A 7,043-nucleotide genomic window follows, 5' to 3' on the forward strand; every position below is an offset into this window, starting at 1 on the left:
GACAAAACCAGCTGAGTGCCTTCAAATCACACTATGACACAGAAATCTTTAGACTCCTGTGGATGCACATCCAACATGAAGCCAGTTACTTTGCCAGTCATTATACAGTACTATTCTATCTCTTTAGCTATATACTGCTGAAAATAAACTATTAAATGAATTCACTTTTCTGATGAAGCATCATGGAGGGCACCTTGAACTTAATGGCAGTTTGGTTGTGCTTGCAAAGTGTGAAGAAAGTGCAAGTCTCTGAGCTAATATAGCTCAAAGATTAATTTCTAGCCCTAATGATTTTGTGAAACAGCCTTTTGAAATCATTACAATCATACTAATTAGCTTTAAAGTCCTTCTAACAGTGTGGTCCTTCTTTCACAAAATGCTTCTGAAGCTGTAGTGAGGACTTATTTTTATTAATGTATATTCTGGTAAGTGAATCAATAAATTCTTTGTTAATAGTATATTTGTGTCAATTTCACCAGACTGCAGCATTTCCAAGAGACTAAATTTAACAGTAATACAGTGTCTAAGGACTTGAGCCATCATTCCAAAAAAAAAAAAAAAAAAAAAAAGTGCTGAACTATTCCAATATGCATCATACACATCCTTTCCATCTTTCTTTTCTAATGTAAGGGAGTAAAAAATAGATTCAGCTTACATGTAAGCTTTACAAAATCTACCTAAGATGCTGCAAATTTAGAAACAGATTATTAAAGGACCAGAAGGTTTCTCAGACCTTGTTTAGAAAAACTGTTAGTTTCCATATAACCAGCAGCTTCTCACGTATAATGGCTCCTGTATCAGAGGGCAATGCTTAGGTGAGTCCTGAAAAATATAATAGAGCTAACAGTCATAATGGACGTATGATACACAGGACTACTCACTAGTTCAGTAGTGCCTGGATGAAGCTGGTAACGGGTATATAAAATATTAGACCAAGATACTTGAGATTTATTTATTTATTTATTTAACACACAGTTTACTGACTTTAATTAAATTATCCTTAGATTCATAGCAAAACTTCTATGATATCACTTCCTTCTTTCTTCTTCCTCTGTACTGGTGACAATCTTTACTTGGTGTCATAGTAAGGTAGGATGGGGAGGGGAGGGAAAGGGAAGGTAGGATGATTGTTTGGTAGCCTGAAAATAGACAAGAAAAATAAGGTCAGAGAAATGAAGTAGAATTGAACTGCTGAGTAGCACAGAGTGTTCACCCAACTGCTGTAACAGTGCTTGGAGTTACAAAGCGAAACAGAAACTCACTTACTTCTGCAGCCACTCGGAGACGTATGTTGTAAGATCAAAAAGGCAGTTGTGCAACAAGGAAGATTAAAGCCGGACACATCTTTTCAGTTGGAGAAGGTATTGCTGCTGCAAGCACAATCACACCCACCATAAGAGGTTTGAACATTATGGGAAGATACTGTGATATGAGACATGGCAAGAGTATGCATGGCTTAAGAGTCATTTGTGTTTTATGTATTTATCACAAGTTCACGCAGCTATGTGTTTCTAAGTACTAAATACATTTTTATAATACATACTTTATATAAATTAAAAAATGCACACAGTGATGGAGCAAAAAAAAATTACACTGAGCTTTTAAAACTGTCTGTTCTCTGATGCAAGTTTCATTGGCAGCAAGCTTCTCTGAAGTACACAACTTTTCGCACTGATGTGTATGGATTCTTTAGTTTGCTGAAATGGATTAATTCTGTAGCACTGTAGCACAGCTTCAGCCGCACAATCCTATATCAGGTTTCTTCCATAAGTCTGTTTGAAATTATTGGAAGAGGATGTAGATAAATCCATTTGCCCCCAAACTTATGAAAAATTTTCATGAGGATTTCTACTATTTATATTTACTCATGCTGTTTTGAATGAGAGTTTCAGAGAAGGGTATAGAGAAGAAAGCTCTTTAACTTATTTGGTTAAGGAATGGTCTTGTAAATTTGAGCAAAAATCTGTTTCACCTGGGTATGCCAGTCCACAGAATCACAGAATTGTAGGGGTTGGAAGGGACCTCCAGAGATAACTGAGTCCAACCCCCCTGCCAAAGCAGGTTCTCTACACCAGGTCGAACAGGTAGGTGTCCTGGCAGGACTTGAATATCTACAGAGAAGGAGACTCCACAACCCCCCTGAGCAGCTTGTTCCAGTGCTTCGTCACCCTCACCGTAAAGAAGTTATTGCACACATTTGTATGAAACTTCCTATGCTCCAGTTTCTGGCTGTTTCCCCTTGTCCTGTCTCCACACACTGCTGAAAAGAGTCTGGCCTCGCCACTTTGCCCCCCACACCTCAGATATTTATAGGCTTGGATCAGGTCCCCTCTCAGTCATCTTTTCTCAAGGCTAAACAGACACAGTTTACTTAGCCTTTCTTCACAGGGGAGATGCTGCAGACCCTTCACCATTTTTGTGGCCCTCCACTGGACTCTTTCCAAGAGATCCCTGTCTTTCTTGTACTGGGGCGCCCAGAACTGGACACAGTACTCCAGATGAGGCCTCACCAGGGCAGAGTAGAGGGGGAAGATCACCTCCTTTAACCTGCTGGACACGCTCTTTTTAATCCACCCCAGAATGCCATTGGCCTTTTTGGTCATGAGGGCCCACTGCTGGCTCATGGCCAACCTGTTGTCCACCATGACACCCAGGTCATTCTCTGCAGAGCTCCTCTCCAGCAGGTCATCCCCCAACCAATACTGCTGCATGCAATTATTCCTCCCTAGGTGCAAGACTCTACACTTGCTTTTGTTAAACCTCATCCGGTTTCTTACCACCCAGCTCTCCAGCCTGTCCAGGTCTTGCTGAATAGCAGCACAGCCTTCAGGAGTGTCAGCCAGTCCTTCCAGCTTCATATCATAAACAAACTTGCTGAGGGTGGCCACTGTTCCCTCATCAAGGTCAATGATGAAATGCTAAACAAGACCAGAGCCAGCACTGACCCCTGGGGAACACCACTAGTTACAGGTCTCCACCAATGGCGACCCTCTGTGCTCTGCCAGTGAGCCAGTTCTCAACCCACCTCACTGTTCACTCGTCTATCCCACACTTCCTCAGCTTTGTTATAAGGATGTTGTGGGAGACAGTATCAAATGCTTTGCTGAAATCAAGGTAGACTACATCCAGCACCCTCCCCCCATACACCCAGCTAGTGACAACATCATAGAAGGCTACCAGGTTGGTCGAGCATAATCCCCTTGGTGAACCCACACTGACTACTCCTGATAACCTCCTTTTCTTCCAAGGATATGTTTGTACAATCTAGAGTTTAGGTTTTGAAGTGCACAACCCTAAAAAAGCATTCACAAATACTGAATAATAAATAACAGAAGTCCATCTCTTAAGAAGTAATAACTGGATTACTTATTTGTATGACAACTGCATCATGCTTGACAGTAAATAAACTGTTTGCTTGTTCTACTGCTATTCATACCTTGCATTATGCATTTTATATGCTGCTGTCGTTTAACCCCAGCAGGCAGCCATCACCACACAGCCACAGAATTTAGCAGTCCAAATGCCTTACAATGCAGCAGTGCATGTCCATTCAGGCATATATGCCAATTAATTTAACCAAGAGCATGCCTGAAGTATGTGGTTCAATACTGTAGAAAGTTTAGTCTCTTAACCCCAAAGACCATGTGACAAGACATAAGGGAATGGCATAGAGCCATGTCAGGGGAGAGTCATATTGGGGATTAAGAAAGAATCTTGATCAAGAAGGTGATCAGGCCCTGGAACAGGCTCCGCAGGGCAGTGGTCATGGCGCCAAGCTGCCGATCTTCAAGAAGCATCTAGACAATACGACATAGGGTCCTATGTGGAGACAGAAGTTGGACTTGATGATCACTGTGTGCCCTACCAATTCAGGATACTTTATGATTCTATAGTTATAATCACCCATATAACAAAATAAAAAGTTTCCATGGACATAGCTACAGAAGGTTACCGAAGAATGGCAGGTAGTACTGTTATATTAGCACAGAACATAGGTTGTAAGAGTTTACTTGCAACGGTAAAAGTTTATTTTAGGAAATGACCTCCACACTGCTGTATTGGTACCAAGGATTACACGTCTTCAAAAAATACCCCATTTTGTGTTATATGAACTTGAAAAAAGGGCATGTTAAGAAGGTTGTATATATCCCAGAAAATACTGACACTGAACTTATTGATTTGAAGAAGTAATTAAACAAAATATTCTCTTAATGCTTGCTTGCAATACCACGGTAGTCTTCAGATATTGAGAATGATAATTGTGATGTAGTATTGTAGATGGGGAGACATGATTTAAGGCTGGTCTCCTTCAACAGGGCCAAAGAAACAACAACTGACCAGGATTGCCTTCCATGTTTCTTTCATGCACTCTGCAACCAGTTACTTATTTAAGATATCAGAATACTTAGACAATAACTATCATCATATCTTTGCTAAAGAGCCAGCAGTGACTTAACAATTTTGCATCAAATTATGTTAACTGACCTCCATAAAAACTAGCTGTCTTCTCCGGTGATGTATGTGTCAGTTCAACAGCTATGTTATAGCCATTAAAAAAATATATATAATAATAATTTTTAAAAGCATCCTATACCTCTAACACTTTAGCAAGTAAAACTAGCTAAAATCCTAGGGCAAGTATTCCTCCCAACACTTATCTGCTTCTCCATTGCAAATGTGTGTAGAAGTCACCTTATCCTTAAACAAGTCTCTTAGGTCACCAGGATTAGATACAAAGCTGAACTGTTGTGGTAACAGCTGAAAGGACTTTAAAAGCAATAACGGCCAAGGGCAGTTTTAAAAAAGAAGTAACACAAGATTTGGACTTCAGGCCCCATGTTATCAGTGAAACTACTTTAGGACTACTTGTGCCCTTAGCTGAATCAGTGAAGCTGATACACTGTCTCACTGGAACAAAAGTAAGCCTTTGAGCCCTCAGCTGTAGTTGCTGTCAATCTCATTTCACTCATAGTGGTCAAGCTTTAACCTTTAATGATTCTCTGACTAGACATGCTTGCTGAGTCACCACTTTGGATAAACCCCGAAGAGGCATCTAGCAGGAACAATATAATACTACTTAGATCATATTTACCCTTTGGTTTCTTGTACCCCTTCCCTGTCTTATCATTCTCCATTGTGTTTAGCGATTTGTAGCCCAGCAATAGTCAAGTCTTCATTTACTTAATATATATGAATTAAATCAAGCTATTTCCCTCCCACCCATATGGTGGGTTGATATGCACAGATGCTGTTACAGAGTTCTATGCCACGTAAAATCCCAGTTGTAAACTACAAGAAATACAAGAAAACAAAACAAAACACAAACAAAAAACAGAACAATAGAAAATAAGCCCATAAGGAACTGGATATGCGTAAGCAGACCAGACACCATCTGAGATAGGCACAGAAAGGGATTGAAGATGGAAGACAAAAGAAAAAAAGGATTTGTATTAAATTCTTTCAGATAGTGATAGTAATTAATTAAAAAATATGAATCTCTACAGAATAGCAGTCAATAAAATACATTTGACAGTCCTTTGAAACACAAGGAAGCTCTTAATTGCTGAGGTTTCTCAAAACAGTGTATTAAAGGATTTACAAACTGAAGTGAAGGAGTGTTTGTATCAGAAAACAGTCATTCTATAGAACAAAGTGACTGACTGGCAAAAACATCTTCTTTGCAATATTTTGCAACCAACAGCTCCTCCCACTTTTTGAGCAAACATCCATGCTCCTAAAATGTTCAGAATAAGTCTAAAACCACAGCTGAAATTTCTTCAATCCTAAGCCTGCATTCATCACAGAATAAACTAGTTTTGTCTTCAAAACTCATCTTGATTTTTCTTTATTGATGCTTCCATCAAGGCTTGAAAACCATTCCCTACAGATTTTGACAATGCCAACAATTACACAGTGTCCATAGTAGATTCTGAAGTTTTATACCACTTACCAACAGAATTTGGTGCTTTTTGTGGTTTGTTTTGGTTTGTTATTTGTTGTTTTGTTTTTCAACTGGTACCCTAAAATTCAGAATGATCACTGCTTTTTAGCTGAAATTTTATTAAAACTTTGACAGCTAAGTGGCTTCTGGATAAAAGCAAAAACTGTATGACTGTTAAACAATATCTTAATTGACAAGTTAGGATTTCTAGGAAATATAGCTGTTGCTGGAGCATTTATAAAAGTGGTTTGCAGTAACGTTTCATATTCTGAGAGCACAGGAGTCATCCAGCCAAGTTTCAAAAGCAGGGTGGCCTCTAATCACTTACAAATCTACTACCAAATCTACTATTAAAAATAATAATAATAATAAAGATTAATTTAATTGAAGACAAGCATGGAGGAGTTTATTATGGTACCCTCATGGCAAGATGGCCTAGGTGACAGCTGCTGTTAAGAAGGAGGAACATGAGGGTCAACAGCATTCATGAACCAAATACTCAGAAGCATCTGGGAGACTATCTGCCCAAAGCTGACCACAATGAAGACGAAGATCATCAGCCAGATTAAGGAGTAATGACAAGCACATACCAACCACCAAACTTAGACACCTCCACCAGACTTCACTGCCTTCTCACTGAACACCATACTTCTGCTCTCAGATGAGGTCCAATAACTTAGGTGGCACAGGTAAGATCTACAACTCAGCTGTGCACAGGCAAGATCTACATCTCAGCTGTGCACAGGCAAATTCCTGTGGTGCTTTTGTCAGTGTCTAAGCATTGGTGGGCTTTAGAAAGAAGAACATGTACAAATTAATCTGGATCATCCACGTATCCTACAGTCCCCAAAAGGGTGTGTTTACCAGTTATCCACATTGCTCAGAGTTTGGGGATGCTGGCTTCTGTGAGCATGTCTGTGCGTGTGTATTACAGAATCAGAGAATATCCTCAGCTGAAAGAGACAGGGCCACACAAAATATATATGTGTTCTTGGTGTGAGAAAGAGAACTCCTTGGGATGAGTTACAGAAGGATGTTTATTAACACTTTTTAAGCAGACAGTGTTACAGTTTATCTGTTCCATTATTCATATTGATCCTGA

Source organism: Excalfactoria chinensis, chromosome 1 (genome assembly GCF_039878825.1).
Source record: "Excalfactoria chinensis isolate bCotChi1 chromosome 1, bCotChi1.hap2, whole genome shotgun sequence".
NCBI classification, from domain to species: Eukaryota; Metazoa; Chordata; class Aves; order Galliformes; family Phasianidae; genus Excalfactoria; species Excalfactoria chinensis.